The sequence below is a fragment of the Palaemon carinicauda genome, chromosome 6 (assembly GCF_036898095.1).
Source record: "Palaemon carinicauda isolate YSFRI2023 chromosome 6, ASM3689809v2, whole genome shotgun sequence".
Lineage (NCBI taxonomy): Eukaryota > Metazoa > Arthropoda > Malacostraca > Decapoda > Palaemonidae > Palaemon > Palaemon carinicauda.
Genome location: NC_090730.1, coordinates 66217606 through 66244018, shown reverse-complemented (window position 1 = coordinate 66244018; position 26413 = coordinate 66217606). Strand labels below are relative to the sequence as shown.

The following is a 26413-nucleotide window of genomic DNA, read 5'->3' as shown; positions in this document are numbered from 1 at the left end:
GGGTTCATTTCGTTTGAGAGAGCGTATACAGTGGAACCTCTACATACGAATTTAATCCGTTCCAGAACCAACTTCGGTTGTAGAAAATGTTCGGATGTCGAAACGAATTTTCCCATAAGAATACATGGTAATTCATTTAAATTCGTTCCTCGGCCTAAAAACCCATAATAAATCCTTAATAAATGGCTATACATAATTACGCATAACAATAACATAACTGCATATAGAAAGAAGCATGTAAAAAGATAAATATAAAGAAATAATGAATAAAAAATGTGTTTTATTTCCACTTTACCTTAGAGACAGGCCACCGCAGGTGTAGGATTTGCTACCCAGGAGGAGACGGGACGATCGGCGAGAAGGTAGACATGGTGTTAACATGTTCTTTAAATAAATACTCTCTCTCTCTCTCTCTCTCTCTCTCTCTCTCTCTCTCTCTCTCTCTCTCTCTCTCTCTCTCGCTTCTTCTTTCACTGTTAGTGTTAGAGATGTCTATTAATTTTTTTTTCTGAGAGAGAGAGAGAGAGAGAGAGAGAGAGAGAGAGAGAGAGAGAGAGAGAGAGAGATTAAACAAAAATGAGATTAAACAAAAATGTGTTGTGTACATATGATTTTTACCAGTGTTAACGAGTTGAAAGACAGTTAAATGTAACTAAAAAAACAATATCAGCGAATCTGAATTCCTTTATTAACTAAAACAAATATTGATACAAACACACTCGTGTGCGTATTCGCAAACACACACACACACGCACAAGGAGACACGATCGGTGAGGAGGTAGAGATGGTGACTGCGATAACATACCGTAACTTACACTACGGAAATTTTAATCTAACTAAGCTTATTTATTTTTTTAGTTTATTTTTATATTTCATATTTTTCACATTTTTTTTTTATTTTTTATTTTCATCACTTTCAGTGACGAGTTACGGTATGTTATCGCAGCCACCATCTCTACCTCCTCCCTGACCGTCTCTCTTACTGCGTAGCAAAATTCTTGCACCTGTGTGTGTGTGTTTGTGCATACGCACACGAGTGTGTTTGAATCAATATTTGTTTTAGTTAATAAAGGAATTCAGATTAGCTGTTATTACTTTCTTAATTTCATTTAATTGTTTTTCAACTCGTTGATGCAATTAAAAATCATATGTAGCCTACTCTAAACACATTTTTGTTTAATCTCTCTCTCTCTCTCTCTCTCTCTCTCCTCTCTCTCTCTCTCTCTCTCGGAAAAAAAATGATAGACGTAGACGTATCTAACACTACAACAGCGAAGAAGAACGAGAGAGAGAGAGAGAGAGAGAGAGAGAGATTTTATTTAAAGAACATGTTAATGCTATGTTTAGAGAGAAACAGAAAAAGAGAGGTCTTATTTAAAAGAGCTTGTTAACGCTATCTTGGTTTTCTTTGCTTCACTTTTTTCTTTCTTTCTATTCATCACGCTGGCCCTTCTCACAAATGATCGTTGCCAACAATCTCTTTGTCCTTTATCCCTATCAATAAAAGGCGCTCTATCTCTTCCAGGGTATTGCTACGATGTCTTGTAATAATGGTGATCCCCTTCGATGGTTATTTGCTTTAATGGCTGCCTTCAGCTTGATGATCGTCAAGATCATAGGCCTATTCCGGCCATATTGTTTAGCCATACAGTATCACTCACATGCACACTGCTCTCATGTTTTTCTATAATTTCTTGCTTCAATTCTAATGAAAGAATTGCCTTCTTCCTGTACTGAAACTTAGCTTCTTAGGCACCATGATTATAGGTAAAATCACAAAGGAAATGTGAGAAAAGGAAGAAAATAAGCACTGTTAATAACAGACCAAACAGAGGACAACCACATGATACACACAAGAACAGAGAACTGAGCACTCGACACTCAATGGCGTAATGTTTACTTCGTGTGTCGAAATAAAATTCGGGTGTAGAGTCAAAAATTTGCTCGAATTTTACTTCGGATGTTGGAAAATTCGGATGTAGATACGTTCGGATGTAGAGGTTCCACTGTACTTTGGTTTTCTATAATTGTGAAAATATCTTTTTACCAAAGAGTAAAATGCTAATTTTTTAGTGCTTTCCTCTCGAGCGTTTTCTGTCGATCCCCAGAACGCTCACCCTCGCTATAGATAAGAGGAGGTAATAGTGTTTTCTAACATTAAACGCGCGCTTCAGGCGCAAAACTGAAAAAAAAATTAGATTCATTTTGCGTGTGTTACGTTTCATGCATAGCGGACGTAGTGCCGCCGCGTCCACCAGATGGGTGTCATCTCCCGACAGTGGGGAGCGCTATGGGATCGACGAAGATAATGCTGCATACGTTTCGCCTAAGGTTGATCCTTGATCTTTGCTGTTAGACCTAAACAGCAACTATCTTCGTTTATGCAGTCTTATCACCCTGCTGTTGGCAATGCGGTTGGGTGTCATGTTTCTGATTTTGACGCAGTAGCACAGGCTACTTGCCTTTTCCGGTGATGACTCGTTGTCGCACTGGCGGCCTACCAGCCGCAATGTTCAACAGTGGGAGAAGTGGATGCATCGCTTCGATTACCTGCTCAACGCCAACCGAACGCTCATAGCGCCTAGTATAAGTCTATTCAGGCGCGCCGACGTTCGCCAGGCAGCAGAACATGCTTCCAAGCAACATGCCTGACAGCAGAGCCGAGCGAAGCGTCAGCGGAACGGTGCGAGCGTCAACGTAGTGGAATGTCAACAGAGCAGAGCGTCAGCGTCGGTGTGGACACTTCAGCGTCAGTGGGGACGCTTCGCTACCTATGACAATAGACTTTGATGTCTACATGACCATGACCGTCTAGCGTTGGGACATTGTTGCTCCAGGCGCTATATTAAAAAATAAATCTTAACTAGAAAGATTTTATATTCTCGGACCAAGGCCTGCTGGGCTAATTCTTGGTTGGGAGAACTAGAATTAAAACCTCTAAGCATTGAAGTCTGAATTCAGAATCTTAAGGAGTGGACTCCTAGGATTCAAGACTTCTCTTTCTAGGATAGAGTTTTGTAGGAGGAAGGGAGTAACTTTCAGAAACTCATGAGAGTTTTTCTGAAGAGTTTCCCTTTTATTTTATACCTGCTGCTCCTTGTTCCAACTTCAGAGTTTTCGCTTGTTACGTTGAAGGTGTCTCTATTTATTTTATTTTTATTACTAGCCAGGCTACAACCCTAGTTAAGAAAGCAAGATGCTTTTAACCCAAAGGGCTCCTATAGGGAAAGATGGCTCAATGAGGAAATAAGAAAATAAATAAATTAACATTAAATCATTCTCAGAAAAGTAACGAACCTTACTGTAGAGGTTGATGCAGCGCCGGCAGCTGCAACAGCAGGAAGTGCATTAAGGCCTTTATGAGAATAGAGCGTAAGAGTATATCTCCCACCACGGACAGATCTTTTATGAGTTAATGTATTATGGTTTAAAACGCTCTTGTTCAGTGGCTCGTAAACTTAGCACAGTGCACTGGAGGAGGTGTTTCTTCGTGTTCGTCTTACTCCTAGCCCGACACCTCTTCCTTACTTCCCAACCCCTGGTAGAAGGAAGGTCGGTAGGCTGAGGTACATCGCGGACCTTGTGCGCTAAACGTATGTTCCACCGAGCAATCCTTGCGATGCAGTCCAAGACGTTCCCTCTCCGCTTTGGAGTGATGAAGTAAAGCTCTTTTCTTCGCCTACGATTGTCGAACTATGACGTCACAACCATGTGACATAGTCTCTTGAGAAGAGCGAAGTTTGAATGTCTTGAAGCGATCAGTTCGTCATCGCTATGGTATCACGGATCTTGTAACTTTTATCTTCTTAATAGGACGCAGTTCCCTGACGAGGATGGCGTTCTGCATTTTCTGTATACTAGACTAGGAAGTTACTCGTTATGTACGCACGCGAACAGGACTTACCCTCGCAGCAGGTGTGTCGCGATGCTTAAACTGGAAGCAATCGAGCATGTTTTCTTCCACGAGAGAAGCGGAAGTCAGACAAGTCGCATACAATCCTAGCTCTTCCTCTAGAATCGTACGCACTTTCAGGGAAGAAAGAGTTTGTCCTCGTCGAAGGACACAAAACCTAGACTTGGTAGTCACCAACCAAGACGTCCAAGACCTTTCAGGAGTCGTATGTTTTCTAATAACTTATCCTGCAGTAACTGATGTTCGCCGAAGGTTTTCTTTTCAAAAGAAGGCGACGTGTCAGCACCAAAATCGTGTAAGACACATAGTTCTTCGAGAGAAAAGGTGCTCAGTTTGCTTCTGTTCACGCTTCCTCTCCTCCCCCAGTTTGGGGGAATGTCTAGTACTTTCCTCTGGGGTCTAGCAACTACTGCTGACGGTATCTCGCAACATTGGATACGTTAAGGTCGCTCACAAGGCGTGCTGGAAATGTCATAAGGACTTTCCCAGGTCGCTCACGGGACTACGGTTGATGATCTCTCACAGTCATCGCTCACGCTTGAGTTGGCACACACGCTGCCCTGCGAGTGTAGGTTTGGTCTGAGCTAAAAGAGGTCAATTTCATCTCTTTTTAGCATTTACGACTCTCGGGGGGGGGAAAATTTCTCTTAAAGAGTCTAAGGACTACCATAGACCAAAGAAACGGTCTTCCGTTAGTATCAGACAGCGTAGTTCTCCGATGCTCAACAACGCTTCCTCGCAGAGATATGCTCGTGTTACGGGAAGCGTTAGAGCAGATGCTTATAGCAGTCTGGTCTCTCTCTTATGACAGATGTCACGCAGATGCAGACGCCAGTTCTGGTCTCACCCTCACGTAGTCACAGATGCAGACGCAGACGCCAGTCTGGTCGTATGTTGGACGCTGACAGTCAAAGTTGATCCTTTCAACAAGTTGTCTTATCTTCACGGTCTGCAGGACACGCGACTACCACTCATGCGGACGCATGCTACACGCGGACAGCTCTCGGCAAACTGGTCGAATATGGTTTGTGAAGGGTTGAGGAGAGCTTTTTGTCCGGTTAAAACGATGAAGTTTTATCAGGACAGGACTAAAGGGGTTACGAGACTATTCAAGGCTCTTGGGTGCACGGTCAAGAAGCCTACGCTATCTATGTCTAAAACGCTCTATCATCTCGTATAGACTTTAATTACAAAGGCTCTTTCACACTGTGGTGTGACAGATCTTAAGCTGTCGAAAGAGTAAAGACTCATGAAGTTAGAGCTGAGGGAGCTTCTGTAACTTTTAAGCAAACTGTTTTCTGCAAAGCATCATGCATACAGCCTGTTGAAGGGGTAATCCTGTATTCGCCTTGCATTACTTATACCGTTTCCAGTCTCTTTATGAGGACGGTTACGTTTTGGGATCATTCTTAAGAATGAGTGCAGTAGTAGGTGAAATATCCACCACTATATTTCCCTAAATTCCTAGTACCCCTGTTCTTCTCTTGGAACTTTTATATATGTTTTTATGATTGCACGTGAAAATTGGTCGGCAATCTTCCGCAATATTTGATTTAGTCAGGTGGTCATTTTGTTTCCTAGAGAGCGCCCGGAACAAGGGTATTAGTTGAGGTCCTGTCATGTTATAGGTTATTGAACCGTTTGACAGCTCCTAGAGATCTTCAGCCCCCTGAGTGGACCGCTGAACCTCGTAAGGATAGCAGACAGAATGAGACAGAGAACTATTGAAGTCAGCTTCCTTATCAGGTATGAACCTCTTAAGTGGTTATATTTAACTTTTAAGTGAATTTCCAATCATGTTGCTGTCTCTGACCCACCACCAAGGGTGTCAATCAGCCATTCTTATATAACCAGCGGGTAAGTTTTATGTTTAAAAATGATATTTTCATAATAGAATAAATTTTTGAACATACTTACCCGCTGGTTATATAAGTTATAATCCCGCCCTCCTCCCCTCTAGAGACCAAGAGGCATGGAAGGTCTGAAGTAATTGGAATAGTTTGGCCTCTCTATCGCCAGGGTGCTAGTGTACACCTGGCATATCTGCGATTGCCACGAGATTTCAAATTTCTGCGGAACGTCCAAGGGACTATAGCCATTCTTATATAACCAGCGGGTAAGTATGTTCAAAAATTTATTTCATTTTGAAAATATCATTTTCAAAATCCTGCCTATTCATCTCTCGGCTTTTCATCAATCTTTCTTTAGTCTCTTTAGAATGAGCATACTATATATTTTCATGACAGCTGACGTAAATGTGATGCCTCTCTAATTATTGCAATCAGTCAGATCTTTTTTGTCATCTTTACCAACACTACTAGCTTCCATTCATCAGGTTTTATCTCTTCATGCCACATTCTACAAAATAATTTTGTAAGTATTCTGGGAGTCATTTCATTTTTGGCCAAAATCATCTTGGCAGTTATTCCATCGTATCCAGGTGCTTTCCGTCGCTTTGAGTTTTTTAATAGTAGCTTTGACTTCTAACTCAATGAATTCACTCATGGGCACATAAAGGTCCTCCTCAGATTCATGAATATCAATCAAATTATTCCCTTCATATCTCCTATTCATAACCTTACTAAAGGTTTCCATCCAACGTTGCCTTTCTTCATCTTCTGTTGTGATAACAGATCCATCTCTCTTTTTGATGGGTATATGCTTCTCTTTTTCCCCAGTCGAGATTTCATTAATAATTTTATGAGAAATTCTTATACCATAGCCACTTCCTGAGTTCACAGCTTTGTCAGCCTCATCTGCTTTCCTGTTTTTAATATTCTCTCCAGTCATTCCTGGCTTTTCTTTTGACTTCATTATCAATACTAGAATGCTTAGCATGTTCTACCTGTAAATTTCATTACTTCCTTGATAACTTTCAACACTCAATATCTGTCTTTGTCTCCTTTTTATTGTATCCCAAGTATCATTTGATATCCTTGGTTTTCTCCTTGTGACTGCATGTCCCAAAACTTCACTACCAACTGACTGATATCTGTTCTCAATTTTACACCATTCATCATTGATTGTCTGCTCTCTGTCTCTTAAAGTTTCTTAAGACTGCAAATAGATTCCTATCAATAGCAAATGTTTCTCTGTTCTCATCTTCTTGAAGCTTAGGGGTATCAAACCTAGGTATTCTATCTACCTTTCTGTTGGGTGCTTTCAGTTTTAATTTCAGTGTGGCAATGAGGAGCTGCTGATCACTACCAATACCTACACCTCTATAGCTTCTTACATTTCTCAGAGTCCTCCTCCTTTCTTTATTAATGGCTATATGATCTATTTGATTTTTGCAATTGCCACATGGTGTGCTGGAAAAGTGTGCCTCCAATAACAAGATTGTTTGTTGAACAAAAACTTATGAAATGTGCTCCATTTTCATTTGCAACTTTACCAAGACCCTCAACACCCATCACATTCTCCCTACCTTGATTATTCCTTCCAGCTTTAGCATTGAAGTCACCAATTGCAATTTCCATATGAAGATGATATTTTGTAGAAATGATAGCGGAGAAAAAAGGAATAAGATAAGTAAAGGATACTGTATATATTGTCCTGTTTCAACTTGCTTAACTGGTAAAACGTTTTGGTTAGAGTCAGAGATTTGAGGGTGTTTGGAGAGCTACATTATATGTTTTTTCTGTGACTTGAACACTATGGCAATTAGAGAAATACAGTGCACTAAAATATACCTTACAAAATCACGAATAAGAGCTAGAATTGCAAATATTTTGGTTGATGATAAGGTGAGAGAGATGTGAGGATCTACGTCTGTACTGTAAGTTGGGCATGTCGGGAAGTTTGAGTAATGCCTCAGGTAGGGAATGTCCCCATTGGATAGAGAGAGTGGTGTGATTCGATATGGCATTATAATAACAGACTGAAATAACAGGAAAACAGACTGAAATAGCTCTTACACAATTGGAAATAAAGGCTAGAATCCCAAAGACTTTATTGGTTAGCTGTAGAAAGAAAGAAGAGGGGCTGACATTAGGGAGAGGAGATTTTTTAGTGAAATTTCTCAAGTGTGAACTGTGGGTGATACACAACCTTGTCCTATAATCTTTTGTAGGATATATGAGTAATTTTAACCATGATATAGTTTATATGAAATCTTGTAATAATGAGGATAATAATAATAATAATGATAATGACGTATCCAGACGTCACCGTGTGTATCAAGACATATTTTTGCCATATCCCGAAGTCATCATAGCGAAGGGTTTAATCCTTCTGTTGAGTCATGTTTTGAATGACAGTGATTCAGGTTTCTTGTAGACTTGAGACTTTATGTTCTTATGTGTTGTCATAAACATTTAGTAGTTTATTAGTGAAACCCAGCTGCTAAGGATGATTATGGTTACCGCCCAGCTATTCACAAATCAACATTCACGAAATCACAAATTCGCAAGATTTTCTATAGAGCCATTATATACTGAATGTTCGAGACAATTATATATATTTGCAAAATATTTTTCTTTCATTTCAGTACATAAATAACAGATCGTAACATATTTTTCCTTATAATCTTATGTTTAATTATTTAGAATTAATTTGATATCAATAAGTACATTTTCAAGTTAAAAAACACTATGAACACTACTAGTATTGTATGTACAGATAAACACACAATGATACTATGCATGTTAAACACATTAGCGATATATTTTCGTTTATTTTGGTAAATAAATAACAGATCCTAACATATTTTTGCCTTTTATCTCATCATTATTTATTTACAATTAATTTTACAGTAATAAGTACATTTGTAAGTTAGAAAACTCAATAAACAGAACTGTATTGTTTCTACGAACTCACAGTTCTACTACGCATATGAAACACGTTAGCAATTTATTTTTCTGTCTTTTCGGTAAACCTCATGATTGTTTATTTACAATGAATTTTATATCAATAAGTACTTTTTAAAGTTAAAAACACAATGAACAAAACTGTATTGTATGTACGATTGTACCAGTTACTATGCATATCAAACACATTAGATATTTTTTCTATCATAATACAGTTGGCCCTCGTTTATCAGAGGTTCTTGCTTTGTGACTTCGGTTTTTCGCACATGAGAACAACGCAATACTTATCAAATAAAAGTTCTCTTAATCGCGATAAAATTCACGCTGTGCAATGATTTCAAATAGACCCTGCTCCTTTACGCTGGGAGTGCTTCGTGCCACTACCTATCTCTACACCCAGCTGGTCCTAGCTCTCTTTGTACCGTGTATATCCATTTACTGTGGTAAAAGATTACTACATACTGTATTTTAAATAAACTGGATTTTTATTAAATTGGTGTTTCACTTAACTGTATTCAATAATAATTCATGCAATATTCACATTTTAGTATTGTATTCATAATTAGAATTATAGCAAATTATAATCATATGTATTGTTTACATTCAAACTAGCTGATCAACCCTGTAGTCCGCCGTCAACCTCAATTTTCAGATCAAATAGCTCCCTTATTATTAAGGCATGCTACCGAATGATATTCATATTCACTAAAAGACTCAATTATTACTTGATCCATAATTTTCCAATTAGCATACTAATTTCAATAGTTTTAAGTGAAATACTTCTCTCATATTTTACTTGTACTGTTGAATTGCATAACGTTAACCGGAGTTTCATTCATGTTGCCGATGCACAATATTTTATAGTTTTTAGCTCTGTGGTGCTTGATTATAAAGCTTAAGTAATTATTCATTAGGGCTCCGTCAGTGAGTATTCAATAAAGACTGCAAAGAGAGAGAGAGAGAGAGAGAGAGAGAGAGAGAGAGAGAGAGAGAGAGAGAGAGAGAGAGAGAGAGATATTATGATAGCTTATAACACATTGGTGCTTACATAATACTATAATAACTGTATATATTAAATGTTTTGAATAAGTTGAGAAATAGTATAAACAATACTCTTTGTTATTGATTCCTATGTGTATCCCTGATCTGATCACAGCACACAAAATTCTTCGATCGTTAAAATACGCCAAAAATTTAAGACTAAAGTACATAAATGTTTTCTTAAAGCACAGTTAACTATTTAAATCGTAATTTTCTAGAATGCAATAATGCTTCCGAAACGAAATCGGATATATTAAGCTATGATTACACACACACACGCGCGTGCACACACACACACACACACAGAAAGAGAGAGAGAGAGAGAGAGAGAGAGAGAGAGAGAGAGAGAGAGAGAGAGAGAGCTGTTGAACAGTAATTGAATGCACTGTTTTTGTTTGTTTCTTTAAAGGAAACAATTATTACCGAGATATTTGTTATTAGTTTATAAAATAAGCTGTATTTCTGTTTAAGAAGGTATGAAAATAAAACAATTTGTGAGTTTCAGCAATGTTTACAACCTCGTCAATGAGATTACGTGCCGCCATCTCGCAAAATATATCCAGCTATTAAATAATCATAAAGGAATGCTTTTACTATAAAGATAAAATTAATTCTTATTTTTATTTTACTTAAAAACACAACTATAGTATATGATTATACTGAGCACATTATATGTCGAGTCAATCCTTCCAACCTACGATGTAGGTAGAAAAAATCATACGATTGTTAAAACGCAACAGTTTTTACAATTTTTTGATTCAGTAATAGTGGCTGTAATATCTCTATGCATTTATGTAAGGAGTATACTGTAATGTTACTGACGATACTTTTATCATTTTTTTTCTAGCCCATTGAAGTAGAAGATAGAATAAATATAATTACCTGGTTACTGTACTGTAGATATAGCTTACTGCGCAAGAGACGAGCATTTACGCCATGCTTAAAAAAAACGCGAAGGCTACGTGAGTTGTCTGAACAAAAATACTGAACACTTACAGTACAGTTAAGCTGTACTATAGTGGTATTACTGTACGTGTGTTACTGTAATATACCTCTCTCTCTCTCTCTCTCTCTCTCTCTCTCTCTCTCTCTCTCTCTCTCTCTCTCTCTCTCTCTCTCTCTCTCTCTCTCTCTCCCCTAATACCAGTGCATTAAACTTAGCTCCTCTTTCTGCTTTTACATAACTGTAATCCAAAAATATTGTGTGTGCACATGTGTGTGGGATGAGCTTTAATTACTTACCCCCATAATATAAGTATGCTTACATGTACATATTAACATCAAGTAATCTTGCTTGTATTACAATAAAATAGCTTGAAAATACGAGTGTATACAAAACAGGTAGCTTATTTATCTACGCATCATTAATAAATCTTGCTTGTATTACAATAGAATAGCTTGAAAATAAGAGTGTGTAAAAAAATCAAGTAGATTTGTATTGCACTGTACAATTAATTAGCAACTGTTAAAAATAAGAGCGGATTGAAAATTTCTCCCAGAATGAGTGTCATAGCATTCTGCGATATAAACTTTGAGTCCGGTTGGCAACTCTTCCGGAACATCAACTAGAGCAGGATCCTCATATTCTGCCAGTGGTATGTAAAAAACTCCTTGACGACAATTCTAAGGAAGTTGAAGCTGTTGGTTTCAAGGTAGAAACTTTGGTGTTCATAGAAAAAACTCAAAGTATCACTTTGAGTTCTGGTATTCCTTTGAACAACAACTTTATCAGTTTTGTCTACATCTAAAACAGGTCTCAAAATAGGGAAAGAATTTGATTAATGTGTTTTCACCTCAAAGACTGTCCCCACCATTGAGGCACGTACCTGTTCTCTCCTCTTAATCACAAAACACTCAAAGGCTGATACAGTCTTGGAAGCCCCATCTGAAACAGCTCTATCTAAAGAGGTCAGATAATCCAAAACAAACTTCAAGTCCTGATGGGCTGCAAATTTCTCTTCTATAAGACTAGAAGAGACCATTATAAAATCTGCAGAGAAAAATATTTCAATAATGTTTTCAACTTTATTATCCACAAACAGCATTTCTTTAGTAAACCAGCATGCAGATCCTGCATTCAAAGTTTTTATTAGCAATAATGATGGGCTCAAGATAGAAAGTTGCATTGAAATTGGAACAAGATTAGGTGACTGATTAGTCTTATATGTCAGCACATCTTTGATGTATAGATGGCTTAAAGACTGTACGAGAACCAGAATTGCAAGCCTTTCTTTATTATCAGTTCTATTCACAACAAAATGGGAGAACTGAAGGGCATAAAAAGTTTTGGAATTACAGTAGCATTCTTCGAATACTTATAATAACTTATCTTAAGCAACTTATTAGGGTATTTTTCAGCAATAAGGTTACATAAGGTTTGAAAGGGAGATGTTTCATCACATTTGGGGTATTTATCTGTGTTTTTTTCATCATCTTCCAGTACAGAAGGATGAACTAAGATATTACCTACTAGCTTTTGCATTTGTTCACTTCTGGTTGTAGAAGCTGCTGCAAATTTTTTTATTGGGGGACTTTTTTTGGTAGTAGATGTACTAGTGCCTACTTTTACCTTATTAGAGTTAACCCATAGATGCAACCTATCAATTTTAGCTGAAACTTCATCAGCAACATTAAGTTCTAAGATCATCTTAAGCTATGCCATAACATCCACACATGAAATGTGAAGGAGTCTAAGAATGCTTACTTTAGTGTCTATAAGAGTGACTGGGATTGCATGAATGCAAGGGTTCAGCAGTAGAAGGATCTAAAGTAAATAAGGAATTTGAGGCTATGTGAGATAACCTCAAATCTGTAAGGCCCTGTGAAACCCTTACTTTATCACTAGATCCAACTTGAGAAGTCAGGTTACTTTTTGTAGGTAAGATCAGAATTACTGCCTTTAAGTAAAGACTCGCTGGCCTTCTGAGATTTAACTAAGAAGCTAAATAAGTTAGAACTTTTGAAGCTCTTTACTATCAAAATTGGTTAAGTGTTGTACAGTATTAAAAAAGAGGATCTTATTGCTATGCGTGATTTCAGAGCTAAGAATCATTTGAAAACGTGATTTACCACAGTTTTTTCAATTCCATCTTTGGGAAAGGAAGTTATGACTGGAACAGAGAATAGATTTCTTTGTCAGGTGAGGGTAAATGATCCTAATAATTTTTTGTGGGTTAGGTGGTCAAATCATCCATTCTCCAAATGTTTATCTTTTCGGATTAAAAGATTGATCACGGAAGCTCACTAGGAGTTGCTACCAAATCAGAGGAAAGACTTGTAAGTTAGTGTGAATGATTTTAGAAGTTTAGCTACATCTCTGATTTTTAGTAAGAATCTCTTTGAAAAAACTTTCAGCTGTACAATAGCTCAGGGCATACAAAATTGCTTTTTGCTAAACAATATCTTAAAGAATCCTGGTTCTCTTATCAAGATTACGGTATAGCAGCTGCTTAAGATGTGGTTTAATAAAAGTTGCATTAGAGGTATTTTGAAAAACCATAATTGTAACAGTTTGGTACTGAGGCACTCGAGTAAGAGGTGAATCTGTTGTATAAGTGAGTAATTTTTTTAGACTTCAATTATTCTGAATTAATTACTGTGAATAATACACCAAGAAAAAACACAAGAAATTTAATAATGTTGGGAATATCCTTGCTTCCTGGTTTGCAACAGGTAATCCCAAACCATACGCGGTAGAGGGATGGTGCTGGCCCTGCTGCCAACTCACAGTTTCAGAATAAATCAAGAGAATCTGAAATTAGGGAAATCCTAATGTAAGAAGGGACTCCTAATCAAATTAACTTCATAAAATTTCATGTAAAGCTATTAAGAAATTGACTCAAGTAAAATTTACATATATATAAAGTAAACCTCTAAATGCTCAAGAGCAATACAAATATATGGGCATGTCCATTCAAACATACGTAAAAACAATGAGGCAACGAAACACGAGATTGAGAGGCAAAGCAAAACTATCTGGGATAAACAAGTAGTTACTAGGTTAACCCGGCAGACCATAAGTATAATATTATGGTTTAAAAAATATAATTTACTACTTGGTAAATATAAGTAAAAGTAATATGCTAGCTCCAGAAATATAAATGTTGTCTTTAAGTGAAGGCCCAAAAACGGATTTTGAGCGAAGCGAAAAATCTATTTTTGGGTGAGATAGCCATGGCGTCCTGAAGGAAGGTTCCTGTTTGGTAGCTTCCTTGGGTATAAGACTACTAAGATATTCCCAGAGAATTTAACCACAGGTTATCACAGAATTCTAACTTCTGGAGCGAGTATCTCAAAGGTTTCCCTTTAAGACATCGTAATACAACAGGGGACACGCATGTCTGAACGTGCCACATAGCTATCTTCACCCCGAACAGAGTTAATGCTTCGGTGTGTAAGGGCTGAGAATAGCTGGGAGCCGTTCCACAGCTAATCTCACTCGTGGCTACTACTGATACTCGAGACGTAAACAAACGGACGCCATTGCTCTAATGACGTCACGCCCGTCTTTATCCTGACGCCAGTTGCTGCCCATCACCATGATACAATTGTGTAGGGTGGGAACAAAACTGGACGAAGTAGTAGGGAGGGTCCATCAGGACGCCATGGCTATCTCACCCAAAAATAGATTTTTCGCTTCGCTCAAAATCCGTTTTTTGGGCTCAAGCCATGGCGTCCTGATGGAAGAGTACCAGAGAATCAATGTATCGTGGTAGATTTTCCCCCAGTGTTAAGTGCCTAAGCATTGACAAAACAGCAAAGTAATCTTAGGTAAAGAACCATAGGAACGAAGTATCCTGCCCCCCATTGGTAGGAAGTTCCCATGGGCTATGCCGACGTCAAAGTGGTATTGAAGGGCTATTCATCCTGACAGAAAAACTTTTAAGAACTTAGAGATGAAGCAGAATGTTTGATATTTGTATAGGAACATTCTGAATTAGGTCAGTGGTGGTTGGGCACTGTGTATAGAGTTCATCTCTTGGTTATCAGAAGTAAGTATTCGTGTAGGAACCTTACTGAGACAGGGTGAATATAATTTAGGATTAGACATCTTAAATTCTTCATGACCATAAGAGAGGAGGAATAAATAAAACTATGACAGTATGTATTTCATAGTAGGTAGGAGCTGAAAGAGACGCATAAGTAATAAAATAGAAATTTTATTTCACAATGCAGAAATTAAATAATTTACAGCAAAAGTAAAGTTCATTTACAGTAATAATAATGTACATAGAAATAAAGGCTTGCTCTTGAATCTGAAAAGGAATTTCAGGATTAGTAGGTACTCGTTCTCGAGGAACGCAAGTCTTTAAACAACACATCATGCTCAAGGCATGCGGCACTTGTGTGACACTATGACATTTCACCTGGGATAAGAACAGTTATAAAAGCACTAAGTGTTTTTAGACATCACTATGAATCGCTCGAGGGTCAACATAGGCACCCGAAGAGTTAGAGTCCCAAGTAACTCACTGTTCTACGCAGAGTTAGGTGCAGGTTTCATAACACTACCTGCGGCTACCACAAAATGTTTGACTTCGTGCACTTGTTTCGCATAATGTTTAAAGAAAACTCGCGAGGACTTCCAGCCCGTAAAGTTTTTAAGGCTTTCAAAGTCCATGCTCTGAAAGAAATTCAGAGACGATGCCACTTTTCTAGGATCATGACCAGCGGGTGTACTGTTCGGATCCGCTCTGCGAATGAAGTAGGTGATTTTCGCTCTTAATTGTTTCAGTGACAGGTCGCTGCCCGATGTTTCTCCTTTGAAGAGTTGGCCTCCACCAAAGTTCGAAGTTCTGCGAAGATAGACCTTGAGACTCTCTACTGGACATAGAGAGACATCCTCCTTCAGGGGGCATATTCTCCAAGGGCCCCATCTTTTGGTGGGTAATTCGTTTTTAGCGAGAAACGTCGGATCAGGGGAGAGGGTCACTTCTCCTGAATCAGCAAACAGGATGTGTCCCTCTTCTCTTAATAATGCCACTATTTCGCTGACTCGAGCTCCCGAGGCGAGAGCAAATAAAAATATAACTTTCTGAGTCAGATCCTTGAGGGGGCATGAATCGTTGTCCAAGTTGGAGGCGAAATGGAGTACCTTGTCTAGTGACCAGGAGATCGGTTTCGGAGGGGGTGCTGGGCGTAGGCGAGCACATGCTTTTGGTAATTTGTTAAAGATGTCGTTGGACAGATCAATTTGGAAAGCATATAGAATTGGTCTAGTCAAGGCCGATTTGCAGGTTGAAATCGTATTGGCTGCTAATCCTTGTCCATGAAGGTGAATGAAGAAGGACATACAGAAATCAATGGTGATTTCTTTAGGATTTTTTGCCTTGACAAAGGAGACCCATTTCCTCCAGGATGATTCATATTGCCGTCTCGTGGATTCGGTCTTGTATTCCTCTAGGAAGTCTAGACTTTTCTTCGAGATCCCAAACCTCTTCTTTGCGGCAAGGGAGAGAAAATCATGAGATGAAGGTCCTTGATTTTCGATGATGAAGCGAAGACAGTCGACTTCTGTACTTGTTGAGAGAGAACTGGGCCCGGGAGAGGGATCAGCTTGGGCTGCAGCTCCAGGACCAGGGGGTACCAGTTGCTCCGGGGCCACTTGGGAGCCACTAGGGCCGCTGTCCCTTTGAAGGTTCTCAGTTTGGAGAGGACTTTCAACAGAAGGTTGGTGGGAGGGAACAGGTATATCTTGGACCATCTGTTCCAGTCCAGTGACATGGCGTCCACCGCTTCTGCTTTGGGGTCCTCGTACGGGGCTACGTACAGAGGAAGTTGATTGTTGTCGCTCGTTGCAAACAGATCTATCTGAAGTTCTGGGACTTGGTGAGAGATGAAGGAGAACGATCTTGCGTCTAGAGACCATTCCGACTCTATCGGGTTTGTCCGAGATAGAGCATCCGCTGTCACATTGCGGAATCCTTGTAGGTGAACTGCAGACAGGTGCCACTTCTTCTTCTCCGCCAGACGGAAGATTGGGAGAAGCACCTGATTTATCTGGGGCGATCTTGAGCCTTGGCGATTGAGACAACGAACTACCACCGAGTTGTCTAGGGTTAGACGGATGTGGATCGAGGGCGGCGGGGATAACTTCTTCAGAGTTAGAAGGACCGCCATGGCCTCCAAGATGTTTATGTGGAACGTCTTGAATAGTGGAGACCAGGTCCCTTGAGCCTGTTTCAGGTGGGAGTGACCTCCCCAGCCTTCCAGTGAGGCATCCATGTGGATGTTGAGTGATGGAGGAGGGTGTTGGAGAGGAATGGACCTTTTCAGGGCCTTTGCTTCCGACCACGGCTTTAGGAGGCGTCGAAGTCTGTTTGGAAGCCGTCTCTTGAGGTCTCTTCGAGCGATGGATGCCGAGCGTCTCCAGACTCCCGCGGCATCCTTTAGCTGTGCACGAAGCACTGGGTTTGTCACTGAGGCGAATTGTAGAGAGCCTAGAACTCGTTCCTGCTGTCGTCTTGAAATGCGTTTGGATTTCAGTAGTCGCTTGACAGACCCTGCTATTTCCTTCCTTTTCTTCTGGGGGATGGAAAGGCGGTGTGACTGAAGATTCCAGTGGATTCCCAACCACTGAAACTTCTGAGCTGGAGAGAGGCGAGATTTCTTCTCGTTGATCTTGAATCCCAGGTGTTCTAGGTACTGGGTAACTTCGTTGCAAGACTTTGCACACTCTTCAGGCGATGGAGCCCAGACTAGCTAGTCGTCGAGGTAGGCCATCACCTGGACGTTTCTTAGGCGGAGCTGTTGTACTATGGCATCCGCCAGTTTTGTGAAGATCCGAGGGGCCACATTGAGGCCGAATGGCATGGCCCGGAAGGCGTAGCTTTTCCTTTGGAGTCGAAATCCTAGGTAGGAGGAAGCGTGATGGTTCATTGGAATGTGCCAATAGGCATCCGCCAGGTCTATAGAGACCGTGTAGGAACCTTGAGGCAGAAGGGTCCTTATTTGTTGAAGCGTCAGCATCTTGAATTTGTTGTTCTCTATGAACTTGTTGAGGGGGGATAAGTCCAGAATGACTCTGAGTTTGTCTGAGTCCTTCTTGGGAACGCAAAACAGTCTCCCTTGGAACCTGGTGGACTTTACCTTCCTTATCACCTTCTTGTCCAAGAGGTCTAGAACATATTCTTCCAGAAGGGGGGTCGATTGCTGGAAGAACCGCTGGAAGATTGGGGGTGGTTGCGTCCAACTCCAGCCTAGACCGTTCTTGATGATGCTGTGTGCCCAGGGATCGAAGGTCCAACGATCCTGGAATTGGCGGAGTCTTCCTCCCACCGGAAGCACTTCATTGCTTCTGGTGTCCCGAGGACTTGTTGCCTCGGCCGCTAGCTCCCTTTCCTCCTCTACCTCTGGAGGGACGACGAGATGCGTCTCTGCTTGCACCCCTGAACGAGCCTCTACCTTTGGCATGAAAGGTAGTGGATGGTTGCTCAAAGGCAGGGGTGAAGACCGGTGACTGTGACAACACCGGTTGGGGGACCAATTGAAAGGTCTGTTGTGGTTGGGCAACCACTTGGGAGGTAGCGGGTCCCGGAAACTGACGTCGTTGCTGACGTTGCTGGGGTTTTGGTTTTTGAGGTTTTCTCTTAGGCTGAGGTCCTTCGTCCTGAGAGGGTTTCCTTTTTCTGGACATGCCCCACTTGTGGAGAAGGTTCCTATTCTCCGTGGCGGCTCTGTCAGTTATTTCCTTGACCAGGTCAGAAGGAAACAGGTGCTTTCCCCAGATGTTGGAGGAAATCAGCCTCCGGGGTTCGTGTTTCACGGTGGCACCGGCAAACACGAATTCACGACAGGCTCTGCGAGCCTTTATGAAGTGGTACAAGTCCTTCATTACTGTCAGTAAGTGGGATTTGGCTAGTACCATGTAGTGATCTGGTACTCTTGTGTCACAGGCCATCACATCCAGTTGGACTTGATGAGAAAGAGATGCCGCAAGCCTCTCCTTCGTGTCTTGTTCCCGGCGAAGGAGGTGATCGTTGAGCTTAGGGAGGTCTTCATTAAACTGACGTCCGGCGACGTCAGGATCGAGCCTTCCCACGACGAAAGTATGCTGAACATCTTTCCAGTGTCGAGCGTCAGGGGGGGTCACGATGGAGAAGGGTCTGCACTCCTCCAGTGCAGGGCAGGGTTTCCCTTCTTCCGCCGCTTTAAGGCATGCAGCTAAGGCCTTTTCCAAGAAAGGAAGAACCGCATTGTCAGGTGCAACGTACGTAGGATGCTTCTTGCTCAAAGCCGGAAGCTTAGAGCAGGTAAAGCCCCTACTCTTAAATGCGGAGGCTAGCATAGCCTGGGCCTTTGCGAGATCGAACACTATCTCTTCTTTAGGTTCGGTCTCTTCCTTCGAGGCAGGTTCGGAACGAAGCCGGACGTAACAGTCCGGGTAGGCCTCGAAGCTTGGGAAGAACTCCACATCTTCCAACGGGACCGTGCCGATCTTGTCACTAACAAAGATTCTGCCGGTCGCAATAACCATATGCTCTGCATACCTCCACGGGTTGGCATGAGAGCAAGCTGGGAGATCCTTGACCGAAATCTTCTTCGGTTCTCTGGATCCAATCATCGACCTGATGGACTCCTGGTTCTCCTTCAGCCTGTCATCCATGACGGCTCTAATCAGCTGGATCAGTTCTTGGGTAGAAGAGGAAGGATCCGGAGTTGAGGAGGTAGACGGAACAGACATTTCCGTCGGTGTAGGAGTAGGAGGAGGGATGGACGAGGGAGCAGCTCCAAGCTCCGACTCGGTGTACTCCACCTTGTCTTCGTCCTCTTCGGCTCCTTGAGCCATAAGCGTCTTCTCCGTGTCTTCCGAGACGTCTGAGATCTGTTCATCATCCTCGGAATCTAAGCGACACTCGTGCATGGACTGAGCCATGACCACATCAGGTTCCACCGTAATTTGGACAGTGGGGATCGTATCTTTTGGTACCACTGAGTCAGAGGAGGCCTTAGGGAACAACAGGGACCTCAGTTCTTCGGTGGCCAGGTACGGTCCAGTAGCATTTTTCTGAAAGCCACGCACCCACTTGCGCAGCTTTTCACGAGAAATGTCTCTAACCTCCGCTGAGGGAGGGTTATGGAAGGCCTCAACTAGGTGGGCCTGGCAGACCGTACAATCCAGTGGATTCCAAAACTTCAAGTCCCCTTTCTTGTCTGCACAAGGGGCGTGAGTCCTGCAAGCCGTATGCCCGTAAAACTGCGGGCGTTTCACAGCGCAGAAGGCGAAGTCACACTTCATCTGCTCCTCCTGTGGAAGAAAGAGAAAATGAGTATGGGGGAGTCATAAGAATGGCTCTTAAACTAAGTTAATATTAATCATTAATTTTAACTTAAAGAAGGTGTGATGCATAGAGAATGAAAACAGTAAAGGAGAACATGCTCCATGCATCCCGCCCGGCTGGTTACCACAAGCTTGGTCCTTGGATAATCCAAATGACCGAGATCATTGGATATAGTTTCCTAGAATTCCTAGTATTTTGGAACTCCATGGAAAACCAAGGACAAGATTGGGATCGAATTCATTCGGTTCCCAGTTAAGAGCCAGAAGGCCTCATTAAAGGGTAACTGCTTCCGGCAACCAGCCGCGCTAAGATGCACATAGCCTGCTGGAAATAGAAGAATGCAAAGAGACAGCATGATCACTAATAGAGCAGTACTAGGTACTGATCTTAATAGCGGAAGCAGCTTATCTGTTTGCGATATAGGGCTATCCTAGTCTTATGATAGCTACAGTAAGGGGGTGCAAGTATTCTTGACGCCTCCGGGGCATCCGGCAAGCCGCCGGCATGCCGGAGCTCGCTCCAGCATAGATTCTGGCATTAGAACAGACGATTTTCAAAAGTCAGTTAAATACCAGGATGGCGGCCGCCGGCACAACGGCGGCACGCCGGCAGGAAGCGGCGGCTCCGGCAGTCGGAGGATGCCAGGTTGGTGACTGGGATAAGGATGGTAAAGGCAGTATCGGGTTGCCGGCAGTATATGCCGGCACTCCGGTGATCGACCGGCAAGCGGACGATTAGATAGGAGTAGGAGAGCCGCCGGTGGTAGCCGGCGGCAGCCGGCAGTCCCTCGGTACACGGGGGGCTGGCGGCAAGGGTAGGGAAGTCACCAAGTAGGAGGCAGGTATTGCCGACAGTAGAGGCGGCAAGAGACCGGCACCCAGATAGAAAGAGAGACAGGGGGAGGGGGGAAGGGATGCAGGAAGTACCGTCAGGGTTCCAGACATCCCTCCCCCTCCCTGAGGGGGTGTACCCATGATAGAGGCAGGCTCTAACATCCATGAGCAGGGGTCACTAGGGACCGGGAGCTAGGTAGCCCAAGGGAGGGCTAGGGAACACCCAAGAGGGGGGGGGGGGGGAGACTCCCATATGCAGAACTATACTAGTAACTAACCTTATAGGACACTATGAGGGTATATGTACCAGAGTGGACTGCACAAGGAAGCTCGGGTAGCCCTACTCTTCCACCCTAAGGAGGAGTTGTAGGACAGGGGACAGATGAGTATAAACTAACCTAAGCATAGGCTAGGCTATACAAGAGATAGGTGGGGAGGGAGAAGAGAGAAGTCTTCCCAGGAAGGGTTTCTGTACCAGAGCGGCCACTAAGGGAAGGGAGGACACTCCCTAACCTAAGATCAGGCTGATCGGCTAAAACGGTGCAAGAGTACCGTTTCAGCATGGAACAGAGAAACCTTCCTAACCCGACCTAGAACAGGGCTAAAAGTCCTGAACTAGGCAAGGAAGAAGACATATCGCTATCGCAGGAAAGTCATAGACTATCCTAGCCATAGAGGTAGGCTAGCCTAACCTCACTCTCAGACGCAGCCCTAAAGGGGGTTCATTCCTTTAGGGAGGACAGAGAGGCGATATATACTCTATTAGACAATTAATCCCTTTACTCAGAAAAGGGATCAAGGCTAAATAGAGGGAATGCCAAGGCAGGGGATGAAGGAAGCATATAGGGGTCCTAATATTAGGTTAGGCTAGAAAGAATCACTGACTAGCCTATCCCCTATATGGTCCCTGAAGGCGAAAACATTTGCATCACTGTCAAAAGTATTGTAAAATAATAATGCCACTATCTTCATAACTTAGTCTAGGATCACTAATAAATCATGCATGAACACTTGTATGTAGGCTCCTGGCCTGGGGGCTATAGTAGCCGACTGGTATGAGGTCAATCGATGACCGATAAAAAGCGTCTAAACACGATATAAAAGTTCCTAGCTATGAAGACTAAATAAACTAATGTATTCGATTAGTATATAATGCCGGAAGCGTTGTTGTGGCTAACTAAATAAGACATGCAAAACAACAACGACGCCATAAAATGGCGGGTCCGGTAGAGGCACAGCTCTGCCACAAAACATCAATTATTTCGCAAAATAATATTTACTTTACGGCCAGAGCTTAATTAAACAATACTGGAACCTTGTACTCAACTTTCCAGAAGAAGGCGAGGCTGAAGGTAACGACATAGCGAAGATGCAAAGCGATAAAGATAACACAAGGGAAAATCCGTCTAAGTAGGGCAGCTACTAAACAAAGGATGGATAAAGACGGGCGTGACGTCATTAGAGCAATGGCGTCCGTTTGTTTACGTCTCGAGTATCAGTAGTAGCCACGAGTGAGATTAGCTGTGGAACGGCTCCCAGCTATTCTCAGCCCTTACACACCGAAGCATTAACTCTGTTCGGGGTGAAGATAGCTATGTGGCACGTTCAGACATGCGTGTCCCCTGTTGTATTACGATGTCTTAAAGGGAAACCTTTGAGATACTCGCTCCAGAAGTTAGAATTCTGTGATAACCTGTGGTTAAATTCTCTGGGAATATCTTAGTAGTCTTATACCCAAGGAAGCTACCAAACAGGAACCTTCCTTCAGGACGCCATGGCTTGAGCCCAAAAAGACTGTTATATAATAGGCTTACTTGGTAGGCTAAATATAATTACATACATAGGTACCAATCGAATATGATTCTCTGATAAATTTCATGGGGAAATTCTGTTAGGACATTATTGTTCAACAATAATTACTGAAATTGAAATCGCAAATGACTAGCACCAAACGAAATTTGCAACGAACCTTCAATTTTTCAGCTATCCTTTCCAGGTCCAAGTTAAGTCGAATAGTCGTATTAGCAACTAGATGGTATCGGTCGGCAAGTTGTTCTTCGTGGAGATGGTGGCGGCCTAAGGAGGATAATAGGCAGCATTATCCGCCTCACCACCCTCGGTACATGGGCCAGGTCACAGATACATTTTAGCTCTTCATAGTTCCTTTATAATGCACTGCACGGAAGATTAGTATGATCGTAGTAACGATCTAAAAGTCGCGCTGTGCTAGGTAGTGGTCACGTCTTCACTGTCCCTCTCCTTCCAAGCTACTGCTGCTCCAAAGTATTTTGGGAACGAGGTTGACGCTGGAAGATAACCAAACTAAGCAGTAACTGGTTACAGGGTTAATGTAATTAACTACCTTCGTTGCTGTTTGCTTGGTGCTTGGTATAGTTAAGTTAAAAGAAAATCAATTTACCAAACATTTATTTAAATGATGAAGGAAATGCATATATTTACCAAGCAATTACAATAGAAGAACAAAGACACCCAAACAGCAAGATATAACTTTAATAATTAATGGTTATTTTAGAGCATAAGGAAGCAATAAAAGCAAACTACATGAAGAATACAAGACTTAACTAATAATGTTATGCAAAATAAGGAAAAACTCTTCAATTAATAAGAAGGAAAAACTAAGGATAAACATAACTTTCCAAACATCAATTCATATCTCCTTCATAACTCACCTTCATATATCCTTTTTGTGTATCCTTTACAAGTTATACGAATGAATGATCTTAGCCCGTATCCAACCAACTGTTGAAGGACAACCAGCCGATCCTGCTGCAGTCAGGTATTAAACCTGACGCAATACATCGAGGACGTTTTAGAGGAGAAGCAAATCATCGGTATAGTTTTTGTCAATCTTATGGTGGCATATGATACTGTAAAGCAAAGAGCACCCCTCCTGAAGGTGGCTCAAACTATACAGAATACTAGAATAGTCCACATTACTGAATCACTGCTTACCAATCGGCGATTCTTTGTAAAAAATCGATGGCAGGAAAAGCAGACAGTGGATATAGACCAAGGACCTTCCACAAGGGTCAGTGCTGGCACCAATGCTATTTAACATTATACAAATGACCAGCCGCTGTAACAGAATAGCCACAGGTACATATATGCAGATGACCTGTGTGTTTCCAGACAATCGGACTCCTTCATCAGTATTGAATAAAATCTGCCAAATGCCTTGATTAACCTCTCCACCTACAGCAAAAAGTGGCACCTCAATGTTAATCCAAGCAGAACTCAGGTGTGTGCCTTTCACCTGAACAATCGCCAGGCAAACAGAAAGCTAAAGATCATGGGGTGACAAAAAACTGGAAAATCATCTCTACCCAGTCTACATAGGTGTAACCCTAGAACACACAAATAAAAGAAAACAAAGTATCAACTAGGAACAATCTTCTCAGCAAACTTGCCAACACCAACTGGGGAACAGATCCGGAGACAAACAACCCTAGTACTTTGTTACTGTGTTGTGGAGTACTGTGTACCAATGTGGGCAAGATCATGCCGTGCGCATAAATTACCTTGAGCTAAATAAGTCCTGTCAAATTATAACTGGTACCCTAAAATCAACACCCCTACCATATTTTTTGGGGCTTAGGCCATGTCATCCTGATGGAAGGTTCCTTCAAGTAGCTTCCTAGGGTATATTTGAGTACAGTGATATTCCAAGAGAATTTACCTTAGGGTCTCCAGAATTCTAACTCCTGGCACGAATATCCCTAACTTTACCTTTTAGGGATACCGCATAATATCAGAGGACGTATTCTTGACACGCCACATAGCTATCTTCACCCCGAATAGCGTTTACGCATCGAGGGGTTAAAGTGGCAAAAACAAAGGGGAGCCGTTAATAAGGTACCGCTCCTCCGCTACTGTTTTGAGTCTCTAGATGACGTCATCATCGCTGCCATGTTTATTCCTTTACTCGTAGCTTTATTGGTCTGTGATTTTCCTGGTGCTCTCTCGCTATTTTTTGGAATTTTGGATTAATCGTGCAATCTCCAGCCTCTTCTGCCTCTGAAAAGTTGAGTATTTGATCTTTACATTGTATAAATGTAAGCTCTTGCCTTTTTATAATATGAATTAAGGTTAAATTAACGTTTGCAAGAGCTGTTGCCCAACCGGAGGCGTCAAGGATGCTGTCGTTCATAACGCATGAGTCATTTAGTTAGTCAGAACGACCTTCCCGGTACTAATAGCCTTAAGATAATATTAGCTATTTAGCCTTCATTGTTAGGAATTCTTTGTATTATGCCGATAGTATTCATATTAGTTTCGGCGATTTAGGTAACCGAATCTTGTTACGCTAGGCTTCCTAGCCTAGGCGTTCAGTTTATAGTACTTTCATGAATGATATAATAGACTTTCCCTGTGTTATAATTTCAATGAAGTTTTAGGCAAATTTTATACATGTAAGATATATAGATTGCATTATATCTTCCTCTTCCAAGATAGTATACGAGAGAGTTTCTGTGATTTGGGTGGTCGATTCTCGCTACCACTGGGCTGCTGGCCTGGTGGCTTTGGTATACTTTCATACATGTTCCCCGACTGCCCTCGTGTGTCGTTTTATTGATTCAGGCGGAGATAGATATCTCCTGGAATTTTTATAATGCGATACCTGTCTCCTAAGGAGAATTGAGGGCAATCCCTCCTTCCCTCTGAGTTTAGACTGGGCTTTAGCTCTGGTCGGTCGTGCCTCGAGTTGTACTCAGACAGGACTGGGCTGGGGTTTTCTGTCCCTTCCCTGTGGCCTCAAAGGCAGGTTTTTGGGTTTTGGTCAGAACCTTGGAGTGATTAGTCTGGTGCCGGCAGCTGGCTAAGCTGCTGGCATAGGGGGCTGGACCTCCCTGGACCACACCTGAAGGTTTCGTGTGACATTGTTACCTTCTTCCTGTGGTCTGGGTGGCTGGTCCTGTACCGGTGGATCCTGGGCTGAAGAATGGACATTCTTCTGCCGTCTGGGTGACACCAGCACTGGAACTCTGTTCCTCTCTTGTTTGAGGGTGGCGTCGAGAGTGCTGCCGGCCCCTTTGCTGTATTGGCTGACCCTGGGCTGGAGAATGGAATTCTCCTGGTGCCTGGGATGGCTTCAATACTGGAACAGAGTTTCTTTGGGTGAGGTGGGACTGGCAACCCTGCCGGCTCCTTCCACACCCCATGGGACTCTCACCCCTCCCCACTCTGTCCTTTGGTGGTGGCCTAGCCATCGCAAACCTTTGGCCGTCGTCCTGCAATCACGACGATTGCCGGCGGGTTGTGGGGCTGGCTCGGGCTTCTGTCTGTGGTGGCATGGTCGCTCAGCTCTCCCTTGCGGACGTAGTGCTCCGGGAGAGTTGGGCCGGCTGTGGGGTGTTCTTTGGTCCTCTCTTGGACTGCCATTCATAGCCTGTGGCCGGCAGAGACTGGCAATAGTTGTGGATGGGTGGAAGCCTGAATAATATGTTCTCCCCTTCCATTTGAACCCTCATTCTGGAGGAAGGCAGTGGGGCAGACCTCTTACACTGTCCTTCACTTCAT

The 26413-nt window shown here is 42.2% G+C and overlaps 1 protein-coding gene across 11 annotated transcripts in view; it reads left to right on the top strand.

Annotated features, from left to right (window-relative positions):
• The window catches only part of Plc21C (Phospholipase C at 21C), a 935201-nt gene that overhangs the window by 863276 nt on the left and 45512 nt on the right, over positions 1-26413 (top strand). The gene's annotated exons all lie outside the window — the stretch shown is intronic.